Here is a 16959-nt window from a genome sequence, read left to right as displayed (position 1 = left end):
ATGGCATGGCACATACCCACGTGGGGGATTGGACAGGAATCGGGCGTGAGAAGGGCTAATGCACCCGCTTAAAGGATTACTGACACGAAATTTCAAAGCTGAGATACGCTCTAGCAATCAAGTACAACGACAACACAAATAGGTGTCTGTGCATGGCACATACTCACGTGGGGGATTGGCCAGGAATCGGGCGTACAACGACAACACAAATAGGTGTCTGTGCATGGCACATACCCACGTGGGGGATTGGCCAGGAATCGGGCGTGAGAAGGGGTAATGCACCCGCTTAAAGGAGTACTGACACGAAATTTCAAAGCTGAGATACGCTCTAGCAATCTTTCTTTCTTTGTAGTTGCGTGTGTGTGTGTGATCTCTCTTTCGCGAACATTACCGAACCGCGCAAATTCAACTCCTGCATTCGCACCTTCACATTCTTCCCCTCGGGTAAATGCGTGGAATTTTTTTTGGATGATAGAGGGATAAGGGAAGCAAGGTCTTAAAAAATCCGCACTGATCGGAAACAGGAATAAACCCGCGACCTCCATGTATGTGTATATTGAGAGGACCTTAAGGGACAGGTGCAGGAGGACGTTTATTAGGAAGCGTTGCAACCATCGCGGACCCAGAACCAGCCTCTGATGACGATGATCTTCCCAAGAGGGGAATTGGTCGAATGGTGATTAGAATGGTTATGAGGGGAAGACGATGAAGCACAGGAGGTTGCCCACAATGTACGTCCCGGTCACTGTAAATGTGACGCGATGCTCAGAACGTTCTCACAATATATATATATATACAGATATATATATATACAAATATATATATATATATATATATATATATATATATATATATATATATATATATATATATATATATTTATACAGAACGAAATACCGGCAGTCTACAATGCCAAAGAAGGCATTGGGGAATGATTAATTTTTTTTACCGTTAGTGAAATACTCTATTTTTTTTCTATTAATTACATGAGAAAGGAAGAAAGAAAAACACGCGCCCAGAGTGGGGACCGAACCCACACCTTTCGATTAAATCTCGAATGCCTTACCAATTCGGCTATCTGGGTGACTGTGTTCTCCTTCACTTTCTGGGGTATTTATATTTACCTCAACTTTATCTGACGCTTGAGGGTGTTAGCCAGCGCGACTCAGACTATACGAGGAGAAGGGAACATTCTTTTCAACACCCGATGCGTGACGCGAACTTCTACAGCCTGTCATCAGCGGGTAACTGGCGGGAAACCCTCTTATGCTCCCTTAACTGGCGGGAAACCCTCTTATGCTCCCTTGGCATCAAGGCTGCAAGAACCGAGGCCCACGCTAAGCTTTCGCCTGATAAAAGGGTTTGGAAATTAGGGGTTCGTTAGGAAAAACAGAAAGAAATACGGGCAGTCTACAACGCCAAAGAAGGCATTGGGGAATGGTTAGACTTTTTTTTACTGTTAGTGACGTTACAATATTTTTTTTTCTAATTATACATGAGAAAGAAATAAAGAAGAACACGCGCCCACAGTGGGGACCGAAACCACGCCTTTCGATTAGATCTCGAATGGCTTACCAATTTGGCTATCTAGGCGGCGACTGTGTTCTGCTTCACTTTCTGGGGTATTTATATTCTCCACAACTGTATCTGATGCTTGAGGGTGTTAGCCAGCGCGACTCAGGCTATATGGGGAGAAGGGAACCTTCTAATGAACACCCGGTGCGTGACGCGAACGTCTACAGCCTGTCATAAGCGGGTAACTGGCGGGGAACCCTCTTATGCTCCCTTGGCATCAAGGCTGCAAGAACCGAGGCCATCGCTAATCTTTCGCCCGATAATTGGGTTTGGAAATGAGGGGCTCGTTAGGAAAAACAGAAAGAAATACCGGCAGTCTACAACGCCAAAGAAGGCATTGGGAATGGTTAGACTTTTTTTTTTACTGTTAGTGACGTTTCATTTTTTTCTAATAATTACACGAGAATGAAAGACAGAAGAACACGCGCCCAGAGTGGGTACCGAACCCACGCCTTTCGATTAGATCTCGAATGCCTTACCAATTCGGCTATCTCGGCGACTGTGTTCTTCTTCACTGTCTGGGGTATTTATATTTACCTCAACTTTATCTGACGCTTGAGGGTGTTAGGCAGCGCGACTCAGACTATACGGGGAGAAGGGAACCTTCTATTCAACACCCGGTGCGTGACGCGAACGTCTACAGCCTGTCATAAGCGAGTAACTGGCGGGAAGCCCTCTTATGCTCCCTTGGCATCAACGCTGCCAGAACCGAGGCCCTCGCTAAGCTTTCGCACGATAATAGCGTTTGGAAATGAGGGGCTCGTTAGGAAATACAGAAAGAAATACCGGCAGTCTACAACGCCAAAGAAGGCATTGGCGAATGGTTATACTTTTTTTTACTGTTAGTGACGTTACATTATTTTTTTTCTAATAATTACACGAGAAAGAAAGAAACAAGAACACGCGCCCAGAGTGGGGACCGAACCCACGCCTTTCGATTAGATCTCGAATGCCTTACCAATTCGGCTATCTGGGCGACTGTGTTCTCCCTTACTTTCTGGGGTATTTATATTTACCACAACACTATCTGACGCTTGAGGGTGTTAGCCAGCGCGACTCAGACTATAGAGGGAGAAGGAAACCTTCTATTCAACACCCGGTGCGTGATGCGAACGTCTACAGCCTGTCATAAGCGGGTAACTGGCGGGAAACCCTCTCATGCTTCCTTGTCATCAAGGCTGCCAGAACCGAGGCGCTGGCTAAGCTTTCGCACGATAATAGGGTTTGGAAATGAGGGGCTCGTTAGAAAAAACAGAAAGAAATACCGGCAGTCTACAACGCCAAAGAGGGCATTGGGGAATGGTTAAACTTTGTTTTACCGTTAGTAAAGTTACAATATTTTTTTTCTATAAAAACATGAGAAAGAAAGAAAGCAAAACCCCGCGCCCAGAGTGGGGACCGAACCCACGCCTTTCGATTAGATCTCTAATACCTTACCAATTCGGCTATCTGGGCGACTGTGCTCTCCTTCACTTTCTGGGGTATTTATATTTACCACAACTGTATCGGACGCTTGAGGGTGTTAGCCAGCGCGACTCAGACTATACGAGGAGAAGGGAACAATCTTTTCAACACCTGGTGCGTGACGCGAACTTCAACAGCCTGTCATCAGCGAGTAACTGGCGGGTAACCCTCTTATGCTCCCTTGGCATCAAGGCTGCTAGAACCCAGGCCCTCGCTAGGCTTTCGCCCGATAATAGGGTTTGGAAATGAGGGGCTCGTTAGAAAAAACAGAAAGAAATACCGGCAGTCTACAACGCCAAAGAAGGCATTGGGGAAGGGTTAGACTTTTTTTTACTGTTAGTGACGTTACAATATTTTTTCTAATAATACATGAGAGAGAAATAAAGAAGAACACGCGCCCTGAGTGGGGACCGAAACCACGCCTTTCGATTAGATCTCTAATACCTTACCAATTCGGCTATCTGGGCGACTGTGTTCTCCTTCACTCTCTGGGGTATTTATATTTACCATGACTGTATCTGACGCTTGAGGGTGTTAGCCAGCGCGACTCAGACTATACGAGGAGAAGGGAACATTCTTTCAACACCCGGTGCGTGACGCGAACGTCTACAGCCTGTCATAAGCGGGTAACTGGCGGGAAACCCTCTTATGCTCCCTTGGCATCAAGGCTGCCAGAATGGAGGCCCTCGCTAAGCTTTCGCACCATAATAGGTTTGGAAATGAGGGGCTCGTTCGAAAATACAGAAAGAAACACGGGCAGTCTACAACGCCAAAGAAGGCATTGGGGAATGGTTAGCCTTTTTTTACCATTAGTAAAGTTACGTTATTTTTTTTCTATAATTACATGAGAAAGAAAGAAAGAAAAACACGCGCCCAGAGTGGGGACCGAACCCATGCCTTTCGATTAGATCTCTAATGCCTTACCAATTCGGCTATCTGGGCGACTGTGTTCTCCTTCACTTTCTGGGGTATTTATATTTACCACAACTGTATCTGACACTTGAAGGTGTTAGCCAGCGCGACTCAGACTATACAGGGAGAAGGGAACCTTCTATTCAACACCCGGTGCGTCATGCGAAGGTCTACAGCCTGTCATAAGCGGGTAACTGGCGGGAAGCCCTCCACGCTCCCTTGTCATCAAGGCTGCCAGTACCGAGCCCCTCGATAAGGTTTCGCTCGATAATAGGGTATGGAAATGAGGGGCTCGTTAGGAAAAACAGAAAGAAATACAGGCAGTTTACAACGCCAAAGAAGGCATTGAGGAATTGTTAGACTTTTTTTTTTACTGTTAGTGATGTTACAATATTTTTTTTCTAATAATAAACGAGAACGAAATAAAGAAGAACACGCACCCAGAGTGGGGATCGAACCCACGCCTTCCGATTAGATCTCGAATGCCTTACCAATTCGGCTATCTCGGCGACTGTGTTCTCCTTCACTTTCTGGGGTATTTATATTCACCACAACTGTAAGTGACGCTTGAGGGTGTTACGCAGCGCGACTCAGAATATACGAGGAGAAGGGAACCTTCTATTCAACACCCGGTGCGTGACGCGAACGTCAACAACCTGTCATAAGCGGGTAACTGGCGGGAAGCCCTCTTATGCTCCCTTGGCATCAAGGCTGCCAGAACCGAGGCCCTCGCTAAGCTTTCGCACGATAATAGGGTTTGGAAATGAGGGGCTCGTTAGGAAATACAGAAAGAAATAACGGCAGTCTACAACGCCAAAGAAGGCATTGGCGAATGGTTAGACTTTTTTTACTGTTAGTGACATTACATTATTTTTTTTAATAATTACATGAGAAAGAAACAAAAAAAAAAGCGCCCAGAGTGGGGACCGAACCCACGCCTTTCGATTGGATCTCGAATGTCTTACCAATTCGGCTATCTCGGCGACTCTGTTCTCCTTCACTGTCTGGGTTAGTTATATTTACCTCAACTTTATCTGACGCTTGAGGGTGTTAGCCAGGGCGACTCCGACTACACAGGGAGAAGGGAACCTTCGTTTCAACACCCGGTTCGTGACGCGAACGTCTACAGCCTGTCATAAGCGGGTAACTGGCGGGAAACCCTCTTATGCTCCCTTGGCATCAAGGCTGCCAGAACCGAGGCCCTCGCTAAGCTTTCGCACGATAATAGGGTTTGGAAATGAGGGGCTCGTTAGGAAATACAGAAAGAAATACCGGCAGTCTACATTGCCAAAGGAGGCATTGGCGAATGGTTAGACTTTTTTTTACTGTTAGTGACATTACAATATTTTTTTATAATAATTACATGAGAAAGAAACAAAGAAAAACAAGCGCCCAGAGTGGGGACCGAACCCTCGCCTTTCGATTGGATCTCGAATGCCTTACCAATTCGGCTATCTCGCGACTGTGTTCTCCTTCACTGTCTGGGGTAGTAATATTTACCTCAACTTTATCTGGCGCTTGAGGTTGTTAGCCAGGGCGACTCCGACTATACAGGGAGAAGGGAACCTTCGTTTCAACACCCGGTGCGTGACAAGAACTTCTACAGCCTGTCATCAGTGGGTAACTGGCGGGAAACCCTCTTATGCTCCCTTGGCATCAAGGCTGCCAGAACGGAGGCCCTCGCTAAGCTTTCGCACCATAATAGGTTTGGAAATGAGGGGCTCGTTCGGAAATACAGAAAGAAACACGGGCAGTCTACAACGCCAAAGAAGGCATTGGGGAATGGTTAGCCTTTTTTTACCGTTAGTAAAGTTACATAATTTTTTTTCTATAATTACATGAGAAAGAAAGAAAGAAAAACACGCGCCCAGAGTGGGGACCGAACCCATGCCTTTCGATTAAATCTCTAATTCCTTACCAATTCGGCTATCTGGGCAACTGTGTTCTCCTTCACTTTCTGGGGTATTTATATTTACCACAACTGTATCTGACACTTGAAGGTGTTAGCCAGTGCGACTCAGACTATACAGGGAGAAGGGAACCTTCTATTCAACACCCGGTGCGTGATGCGAACGTCTACAGCCTGTCATAAGCGGGTAACTGGCGGGAAACCCTCCACGCTCCCTTGTCATCAAGGCTGCCAGTACCGAGCCCCTCGATAAGGTTTCGCTCGATAATAGGGTATGGAAATGAGGGGCTCGTTAGGAAAAACAGAAAGAAATACAGGCAGTTTACAACGCCAAAGAAGGCATTGAGGAATTGTTAGACTTTTTTTTTACTGTTAGTGATGTTACAATATTTTTTTTTCTAATAATACACGAGAAAGAAATAAAGAAGAACACGCACCCAGAGTGGGGATCGAAGCCACGCCTTTCGATTAGATCTCGAATGCCTTACCAATTCGGCTATCTCGGCGACTGTGTTCTCCTTCAATTTCTGGGGTATTTATATTCACCACAACTGTAAGTGACGCTTGAGGGTGTCACGCAGCGCGACTCAGAATATACGAGGAGAAGGAAACCTTCTATTCAACACCCGGTGCGTGACGCGAACGTCAACAACCTGTCATAAGCGGGTAACTGGTGGGAAGCCCTCTTATGCTCCCTTGGCATCAAGGCTGCCAGAACCGAGGCCCTCGCTAGGCTTTCGCCCGATAATAGGGTTTGGAAATGAGGGGCTCGTTAGAAAAAACAGAAAGAAATACCGGCAGTCTACAACGCCAAAGAAGGCATTGGGGAAGGGTTAGACTTTTTTTTACTGTTAGTGACGTTACAATATTTTTTCTAATAATACATGAGAGAGAAATAAAGAAGAACACGCGCCCTGAGTGGGGACCGAAACCACGCCTTTCGATTAGATCTCTAATACCTTACCAATTCGGCTATCTGGGCGACTGTGTTCTCCTTCACTTTCTCGGGTATTTATATTTACCACAACTGTATCTGACGCTTGAGGGTGTTAGCCAGCGCGACTCAGACTATACGAGGAGAAGGGAACATTTTTTCAACACCCGGTGCGTGAAGCGAAGTTCTACAGCCTGTCATCAGCGGGTAACTGGCGGGAAACCCTCTAATGCTCCCTTGGCATCAAGGCTGCAAGAACCCAGGCCATCGCTAAGCTTTCGCCCGATAATTGGGTTTGGAAATGAGGGGCTCGTTAGGAAAAACAGAATGAAATACCGGCAGTCTACAACGCCAAAGAAGGCATTGGGGAATGGTTAGACTTTTTTTTTTACTGTTAGTGACGTTTCATTTTTTTCTAATAATTACACTAGAATGAAAGAAAGAAGAACACGCGCCCAGAGTGGGGACCGAACCCACGCCTTTCGATTAGATCTCGAATGCCTTACCAATTCAGCTATCTCGGCGACTGTGTTCTTCTTCACTGTCTGGGGTATTTATATTTACCTCAACTTTATCTGACGCTTGAGGGTGTTAGGCAGCGCGACTCAGACTATACGGGGAGAAGGGAACCTTCTATTCAACACCCGGTGCGTGACGCGAACGTCTACAGCCTGTCATAAGCGAGTAACTGGCGGGAAGCCCTCTTATGCTCCCTTGGCATCAACGCTGCCAGAACCGAGGCCCTCGCTAAGCTTTCGCACGATAATAGCGTTTGGAAATGAGGGGCTCGTTAGGAAATACAGAAAGAAATACCGGCAGTCTACAACGCCAAAGAAGGCATTGGCGAATGGTTATACTTTTTTTTACTGTTAGTGACGTTGCATTATTTTTTTCTAATAATTACACGAGAAAGAAAGAAACAAGAACACGCGCCCAGAGTGGGGACCGAACCCACGCCTTTCGATTAGATCTCGAATGCCTTACCAATTCGGCTATCTGGGCGACTGTGTTCTCCCTTACTTTCTGGGGTATTTATATTTACCACAACACTATCTGACGCTTGAGGGTGTTAGCCAGCGCGACTCAGACTATAGAGGGAGAAGGGAACCTTCTATTCAACACCCGGTGCGTGATGCGAACGTCTACAGCCTGTCATAAGCGGGTAACTGGCGGGAAAGCCTCTCATGCTTCCTTGTCATCAAGGCTGCCAGAACCGAGGCGCTGGCTAAGCTTTCGCACGATAGTAGGGTTTGGAAATGAGGGGCTCGTTAGAAAAAACAGAAAGAAATACCGGCAGTCTACAACGCCAAAGAGGGCATTGGGGAATGGTTAAACTTTTTTTTACCGTTAGTAAAGTTACAATATTTTTTTTCTATAAAAACATGAGAAAGAAAGAAAGCAAAACCCCGCGCCCAGAGTGGGGACCGAACCCACGCCTTTCGATTAGATCTCTAATACCTTACCAATTCGGCTATCTGGGCGACTGTGCTCTCCTTCACTCTCTGGGGTATTTATATTTACCATGACTGTATCTGACGCTTGAGGGTGTTAGCCAGCGCGACTCAGACTATACGAGGAGAAGGGAACATTCTTTCAACACCCGGTGCGTGACGCGATAGTCTACAGCCTGTCATAAGCGGGTAACTGGCGGGAAACCCTCTTATGCTCCCTTGGCATCAAGGCTGCCAGAACGGAGGCCCTCGCTAAGCTTTCGCACCATAATAGGTTTGGAAATGAGGGGCTCGTTCGGAAATACAGAAAGAAACACGGGCAGTCTACAACGCCAAAGAAGGCATTGGGGAATGGTTAGCCTTTTTTTACCGTTAGTGAAGTTACATTATTTTTTTTCTATAATTACATGAGAAAGAAAGAAAGAAAAACACGCGCCCAGAGTGGGGACCGAACCCATGCCTTTCGATTAGATCTCTAATGCCTTACCAATTCGGCTATCTGGGCGACTGTGTTCTCCTTCACTTTCTGGGGTATTTATATTTACCACAACTGTATCTGACACTTGAAGGTGTTAGCCAGCGCGACTCAGACTATACAGGGAGAAGGGAACCTTCTATTCAACACCCGGTGCGTGACGCGAACGTCAACAACCTGTCATAAGCGGGTAACTGGCGGGAAGCCCTCTTATGCTCCCTTGGCATCAAGGCTGCCAGAAACGAGGCCCTCGCTAAGCTTTCGCACGATAATAGGGTTTGGAAATGAGGGGCTCGTTAGGAAATACAGAAAGAAATAACGGCAGTCTACAACGCCAAAGAAGGCATTGGCGAATGGTTAGACTTTTTTTACTGTTAGTGACATTACATTATTTTTTTTTAATAATTACATGAGAAAGAAACAAAAAAAAACAAGCGCCCAGAGTGGGGACCGAACCCACGCCTTTCGATTGGATCTCGAATGTCTTACCAATTCGGCTATCTCGGCGACTCTGTTCTCCTTCACTGTCTGGGTTAGTTATATTTACCTCAACTTTATCTGACGCTTGAGGGTGTTAGCCAGGGCGACTCCGACTACACGGGGAGAAGGGAACCTTCGTTTCAACACCCGGTTCGTGACGCGAACGTCTACAGCCTGTCATAAGCGGGTAACTGGCGGTAAACCCTCTTATGCTCCCTTGGCATCAAGGCTGCCAGAACCGAGGCCCTCGCCAAGCTTTCGCACGATAATAGGGTTTGGAAATGAGGGGCTCGTTAGGAAATACAGAAAGAAATACCGGCAGTCTACATTGCCAAAGGAGGCATTGGCGAATGGTTAGACTTTTTTTTACTGTTAGTGACATTACATTATTTTTTTTATAATAATTACATGAGAAAGAAACAAAGAAAAACAAGCGCCCAGAGTGGGGACCGAACCCACGCCTTTCGATTGGATCTCGAATGCCTTACCAATTCGGCTATCTCGGCGACTGTGTTCTCCTTCACTGTCTGGGGTAGTAATATTTACCTCAACTTTATCTGGCGCTTGAGGTTGTTAGCCAGGGCGACTCCGACTATACAGGGAGAAGGGAACCTTCCTTTCAACACCCGGTGCGTGACAAGAACTTCTACAGCCTGTCATCAGCGGGTAACTGGCGGGAAACCCTCTTATGCTCCCTTGGCATCAAGGCTGCCAGAACGGAGGCCCTCGCTAAGCTTTCGCACCATAATAGGTTTGGAAATGAGGGGCTCGTTCGGAAATACAGAAAGAAACACGGGCAGTCTACAACGCCAAAGAAGGCATTGGGGAATGGTTAGCCTTTTTTTACCGTTAGTAAAGTTACATTATTTTTTTTCTATAATTACATGAGAAAGAAAGAAAGAAAAACACGCGCCCAGAGTGGGGACCGAACCCATGCCTTTCGATTAAATCTCTAATGCCTTACCAATTCGGCTATCTGGGCAACTGTGTTCTCCTTCACTTTCTGGGGTATTTATATTTACCACAACTGTATCTGACACTTGAAGGTGTTAGCCAGTGCGACTCAGACTATACAGGGAGAAGGGAACCTTCTATTCAACACCCGGTGCGTGATGCGAACGTCTACAGCCTGTCATAAGCGGGTAACTGGCGGGAAACCCTCCACGCTCCCTTGTCATCAAGGCTGCCAGTACCGAGCCCCTCGATAAGGTTTCGCTCGATAATAGGGTATGGAAATGAGGGGCTCGTTAGGAAAAACAGAAAGAAATACAGGCAGTTTACAACGCCAAAGAAGGCATTGAGGAATTGTTAGACTTTTTTTTTACTGTTAGTGATGTTACAATATTTTTTTTTCTAATAATACACGAGAAAAATAAAGAAGAACACGCACCCAGAGTGGGGATCGAAGCCACGCCTTTCGATTAAATCTCGAATGCCTTACCAATTCGGCTATCTCAGCGACTGTGTTCTCCTTCAATTTCTGGGGTATTTATATTCACCACAACTGTAAGTGACGCTTGAGGGTGTCACGCAGCGCGACTCAGAATATACGAGGAGAAGGAAACCTTCTATTCAACACCCGGTGCGTGACGCGAACGTCAACAACCTGTCATAAGCGGGTAACTGGCGGGAAGCCCTCTTATGCTCCCTTGGCATCAAGGCTGCCAGAACCGAGGCCCTCGCTAGGCTTTCGCCCGATAATAGGGTTTGGAAATGAGGGGCTCGTTAGAAAAAACAGAAAGAAATACCGGCAGTCTACAACGCCAAAGAAGGCATTGGGGAAGGGTTAGACTTTTTTTACTGTTAGTGACGTTACAATATTTTTTCTAACAATACATGAGAGAGAAATAAAGAAGAACACGCGCCCTGAGTGGGGACCGAAACCACGCCTTTCGATTAGATCTCTAATACCTTACCAATTCGGCTATCTGGGCGACTGTGTTCTCCTTCACTTTCTGGGGTAGTTATATTTACCACAACTGTATCTGACGCTTGAGGGTGTTAGCCAGCGCGACTCAGACTATACGAGGAGAAGGGAACATTCTTTCAACACCCGGTGCGTGACGCGAACGTCTACAGCCTGTCATCAGCGGGTAACTGGCGGGAAGCCCTCTTATGCTCCATTGGCATCAAGGCTGCCAGAACCGAGGCCCTCGCTAAGCTTTCGCACGATAATAGGGTTTGGAAATGAGGGGCTCGTTAGGAAATACAGAATGAAATACCGGCAGTCTACAATGCCAAAGGAGGCATTGGCAAATGGTTAGACTTTTTTTTACTGTTAGTGACATTACATTATTTTTTATAATAATTACATGAGAAAGAAACAAAGAAAAACAAGCGCCCAGAGTGGGGACCGAACCCACGCCTTTCGATTGGATCTCGAATGCCTTACCAATTCGGCTATCTCGGCGACTGTGTTCTCCTTCACTGTCTGGGGTAGTAATATTTACCTCAACTTTATCTGGCGCTTGAGGTTGTTAGCCAGGGCGACTCCGACTATACAGGGAGAAGGGAACCTTCGTTTCAACACCCGGTGCGTGACAAGAACTTCTACAGCCTGTCATCAGCGGGTAACTGGCGGGAAACCCTCTTATGCTCCCTTGGCATCAAGGCTGCCAGAACGGAGGCCCTCGCTAAGCTTTCGCACCATAATAGGTTTGGAAATGAGGGGCTCGTTCGGAAATACAGAAAGAAACACGGGCAGTCTACAACGCCAAAGAAGGCATTGGGGAATTGTTAGCCTTTTTTTACCCTTAGTAAAGTTACATTATTTTTTTTCTATAATTACATGAGAAAGAAAGAAAGAAAAACACGCGCCCAGGGTGGGGACCGAACCCATGCCTTTCGATTAGATCTCTAATGCCTTACCAATTCGGCTATCTGGGCGACTGTGTTCTCCTTCACTTTCTGGGGTATTTATATTTACCACAACTGTATCTGACACTTGAAGGTGTTAGCCAGCGCGACTCAGACTATACAGGGAGAAGGGAACCTTCTATTCAACACCCGGTGCGTGATGCGAACGTCTACAGCCTGTCATAAGTGGGTAACTGGCGGGAAACCCTCCACGCTCCCTTGTCATCAAGGCTGCCAGTACCGAGCCCCTCGATAAGGTTTCGCTCGATAATAGGGTATGGAAATGGGGGGCTCCTTAGGAAAAACAGAAAGAAATACAGGCAGTTTACAATGCCAAAGAAGGCATTGAGGAATTGTTAGACTTTTTTTTACTGTTAGTGATATTACAATATTTTTTTTTTCTAATAATACACGAGAAAGAAATAAAGAAGAACACGCACCCAGAGTGGGGATCGAACCCACGCCTTTCGATTAGATCTCGAATGCCTTACCCATTCGGCTATCTCGGCGACTGTGTTCTCCTTCACTTTCTGGGGTATTTATATTCACCACAACTGTAAGTGACGCTTGAGGGTGTTACGCAGCGCGACTCAGAATATACGAGGAGAAGGGAACCTTCTATTCAACACCCGTTGCGTGACGCGAACGTCAACAACCTGTCATAAGCGGGTAACTGGCGGGAAGCCCTCTTATGCTCCCTTGGCATCAAGGCTGCCAGAACCGAGGCCCTCGCTAAGCTTTCGCACGATAATAGGGTTTGGAAATGAGGGGCTCGTTAGGAAATACAGAAAGAAATACCGGCAGTCTACAACGCCAAAGAAGGCATTGGCGAATGGTTAGACTTTTTTTACTGTTAGTGACATTACATTATTTTTTTTTAATAATTACACGAGAAAGAAATAAAGAAGAACACGCGCCCAGAGTGGGGACCGAACCCACGCCTTTCGATTAGATCTCGAATGCCTTACCAATTCGGCTATCTGGGTGACTGTGTACTCCTTCACTTTCTGGGGTATTTATATTTACCTCAATTTTACCTGACGCTTGAGGGTGTTAGCCAGCGCGACTCCGACTATACGGGGAGAAGGGAAGCTTCTTTTCAACACCCGGTGCATGACGCGAACGTCAACAACCTGTCATAAGCGGGTAACTGGCGGGAAGCCCTCTTATGCTCCCTTGGCATCAAGGCTGCCAGAACCGAGGCCCTCGCTAAGCTTTCGCACGATAATAGGGTTTGGAAATGAGGGGCTCGTTAGGAAATACAGAAAGAAATACCGGCAGTCTACAATGCCAAAGGAGGCATTGGCGAATGGTTAGACTTTTTTTTACTGTTAGTGACATTACATTATTTTTTTTTATAATATACATGAGAAAGAAACAAAGAAAAACAAGCGCCCAGAGTGGGGACCGAACCCACGCCTTTCGATTGGATCTCGAATGCCTTACCAATTCGGCTATCTCGGCGACTGTGTTCTCCTGCACTGTCTGGGGTAGTAATATTTACCTCAACTTTATCTGGCGCTTGAGGTTGTTAGCCAGGGCGACTCCGTCTATACAGGGAGAAGGGAACCTTCGTTTCAACACCCGGTGCGAGACAAGAACTTCTACAGCCCGTCATCAGCGGGTAACTGGCGGGAAACCCTCTTATGCTCCCTTGGCATCAAGGCTGCTAGAACGGAGGCCCTCACTAAGCTTTCGCACCATAATAGGTTTGGAAATGAGGGGCTCGTTCGGAAATACAGAAAGAAACACGGGCAGTCTACAACGCCAAAGAAGGCATTGAGGAATGGTTAAACTTTTTTTTACCGTTAGTAAAGTTACAATATTTTTTTTCTATAAAAACATGAGAAAGAAAGAAAGCAAAACCCCGCGCCCAGAGTGGGGACCGAACCCACGCCTTTCGATTAGATCTCTAATACCTTACCAATTCGGCTATCTGGGCGACTGTGCTCTCCTTCACTCTCTGGGGTATTTATATTTACCATGACTGTATCTGACGCTTGAGGGTGTTAGCCAGCGCGACTCAGACTATACGAGGAGAAGGGAACATTCTTTCAACACCCGGTGCGTGACGCGATAGTCTACAGCCTGTCATAAGCGGGTAACTGGCGGGAAACCCTCTTATGCTCCCTTGGCATCAAGGCTGCCAGAACGGAGGCCCTCGCTAAGCTTTCGCACCATAATAGGTTTGGAAATGAGGGGCTCGTTCGGAAATACAGAAAGAAACACGGGCAGTCTACAACGCCAAAGAAGGCATTGGGGAATGGTTAGCCTTTTTTTACCGTTAGTGAAGTTACATTATTTTTTTTCTATAATTACATGAGAAAGAAAGAAAGAAAAACACGCGCCCAGAGTGGGGACCGAACCCATGCCTTTCGATTAGATCTCTAATGCCTTACCAATTCGGCTATCTGGGCGACTGTGTTCTCCTTCACTTTCTGGGGTATTTATATTTACCACAACTGTATCTGACACTTGAAGGTGTTAGCCAGCGCGACTCAGACTATACAGGGAGAAGGGAACCTTCTATTCAACACCCGGTGCGTGACGCGAACGTCAACAACCTGTCATAAGCGGGTAACTGGCGGGAAGCCCTCTTATGCTCCCTTGGCATCAAGGCTGCCAGAAACGAGGCCCTCGCTAAGCTTTCGCACGATAATAGGGTTTGGAAATGAGGGGCTCGTTAGGAAATACAGAAAGAAATAACGGCAGTCTACAACGCCAAAGAAGGCATTGGCGAATGGTTAGACTTTTTTTACTGTTAGTGACATTACATTATTTTTTTTTAATAATTACATGAGAAAGAAACAAAAAAAAACAAGCGCCCAGAGTGGGGACCGAACCCACGCCTTTCGATTGGATCTCGAATGTCTTACCAATTCGGCTATCTCGGCGACTCTGTTCTCCTTCACTGTCTGGGTTAGTTATATTTACCTCAACTTTATCTGACGCTTGAGGGTGTTAGCCAGGGCGACTCCGACTACACGGGGAGAAGGGAACCTTCGTTTCAACACCCGGTTCGTGACGCGAACGTCTACAGCCTGTCATAAGCGGGTAACTGGCGGTAAACCCTCTTATGCTCCCTTGGCATCAAGGCTGCCAGAACCGAGGCCCTCGCCAAGCTTTCGCACGATAATAGGGTTTGGAAATGAGGGGCTCGTTAGGAAATACAGAAAGAAATACCGGCAGTCTACATTGCCAAAGGAGGCATTGGCGAATGGTTAGACTTTTTTTTACTGTTAGTGACATTACATTATTTTTTTTATAATAATTACATGAGAAAGAAACAAAGAAAAACAAGCGCCCAGAGTGGGGACCGAACCCACGCCTTTCGATTGGATCTCGAATGCCTTACCAATTCGGCTATCTCGGCGACTGTGTTCTCCTTCACTGTCTGGGGTAGTAATATTTACCTCAACTTTATCTGGCGCTTGAGGTTGTTAGCCAGGGCGACTCCGACTATACAGGGAGAAGGGAACCTTCCTTTCAACACCCGGTGCGTGACAAGAACTTCTACAGCCTGTCATCAGCGGGTAACTGGCGGGAAACCCTCTTATGCTCCCTTGGCATCAAGGCTGCCAGAACGGAGGCCCTCGCTAAGCTTTCGCACCATAATAGGTTTGGAAATGAGGGGCTCGTTCGGAAATACAGAAAGAAACACGGGCAGTCTACAACGCCAAAGAAGGCATTGGGGAATGGTTAGCCTTTTTTTACCGTTAGTAAAGTTACATTATTTTTTTTCTATAATTACATGAGAAAGAAAGAAAGAAAAACACGCGCCCAGAGTGGGGACCGAACCCATGCCTTTCGATTAAATCTCTAATGCCTTACCAATTCGGCTATCTGGGCAACTGTGTTCTCCTTCACTTTCTGGGGTATTTATATTTACCACAACTGTATCTGACACTTGAAGGTGTTAGCCAGTGCGACTCAGACTATACAGGGAGAAGGGAACCTTCTATTCAACACCCGGTGCGTGATGCGAACGTCTACAGCCTGTCATAAGCGGGTAACTGGCGGGAAACCCTCCACGCTCCCTTGTCATCAAGGCTGCCAGTACCGAGCCCCTCGATAAGGTTTCGCTCGATAATAGGGTATGGAAATGAGGGGCTCGTTAGGAAAAACAGAAAGAAATACAGGCAGTTTACAACGCCAAAGAAGGCATTGAGGAATTGTTAGACTTTTTTTTTACTGTTAGTGATGTTACAATATTTTTTTTTCTAATAATACACGAGAAAGAAATAAAGAAGAACACGCACCCAGAGTGGGGATCGAAGCCACGCCTTTCGATTAAATCTCGAATGCCTTACCAATTCGGCTATCTCAGCGACTGTGTTCTCCTTCAATTTCTGGGGTATTTATATTCACCACAACTGTAAGTGACGCTTGAGGGTGTCACGCAGCGCGACTCAGAATATACGAGGAGAAGGAAACCTTCTATTCAACACCCGGTGCGTGACGCGAACGTCAACAACCTGTCATAAGCGGGTAACTGGCGGGAAGCCCTCTTATGCTCCCTTGGCATCAAGGCTGCCAGAACCGAGGCCCTCGCTAGGCTTTCGCCCGATAATAGGGTTTGGAAATGAGGGGCTCGTTAGAAAAAACAGAAAGAAATACCGGCAGTCTACAACGCCAAAGAAGGCATTGGGGAAGGGTTAGACTTTTTTTACTGTTAGTGACGTTACAATATTTTTTCTAACAATACATGAGAGAGAAATAAAGAAGAACACGCGCCCTGAGTGGGGACCGAAACCACGCCTTTCGATTAGATCTCTAATACCTTACCAATTCGGCTATCTGGGCGACTGTGTTCTCCTTCACTTTCTGGGGTAGTTATATTTACCACAACTGTATCTGACGCTTGAGGGTGTTAGCCAGCGCGACTCAGACTATACGAGGAGAA

General features: G+C 46.5%; 5 non-coding genes across 5 annotated transcripts; all 5 read right to left on the bottom strand.

Annotated features, from left to right (window-relative positions):
* Positions 1-1012: 1012 nt before the first annotated feature.
* On the bottom strand, positions 1013-1084 carry Trnak-uuu (transfer RNA lysine (anticodon UUU)). Its single transcript has one exon. It is a non-coding gene; the product is annotated as a tRNA-Lys (tRNA).
* Positions 1085-9634: 8550 nt separating this feature from the next.
* On the bottom strand, positions 9635-9706 carry Trnag-ucc (transfer RNA glycine (anticodon UCC)). The gene has a single exon. It is a non-coding gene; the product is annotated as a tRNA-Gly (tRNA).
* Positions 9707-11538: 1832 nt separating this feature from the next.
* On the bottom strand, positions 11539-11610 carry Trnag-ucc (transfer RNA glycine (anticodon UCC)). The gene has a single exon. It is a non-coding gene; the product is annotated as a tRNA-Gly (tRNA).
* A 1838-nt stretch (positions 11611-13448) lies between these two features.
* On the bottom strand, positions 13449-13520 carry Trnag-ucc (transfer RNA glycine (anticodon UCC)). Its single transcript has one exon. It is a non-coding gene; the product is annotated as a tRNA-Gly (tRNA).
* Positions 13521-15357: 1837 nt separating this feature from the next.
* Positions 15358-15429, bottom strand: Trnag-ucc (transfer RNA glycine (anticodon UCC)). The gene has a single exon. It is a non-coding gene; the product is annotated as a tRNA-Gly (tRNA).
* Positions 15430-16959: the final 1530 nt, after the last annotated feature.

This window comes from Haemaphysalis longicornis, unplaced genomic scaffold (assembly GCF_048455015.1).
Source record: "Haemaphysalis longicornis isolate Haplotype H1 unplaced genomic scaffold, Haemaphysalis longicornis Haplotype H1 scaffold_11, whole genome shotgun sequence".
Lineage (NCBI taxonomy): Eukaryota > Metazoa > Arthropoda > Arachnida > Ixodida > Ixodidae > Haemaphysalis > Haemaphysalis longicornis.
Note: the sequence above shows the minus strand (reverse complement) of the source record. Positions and strands in the feature narration are given on the sequence as shown.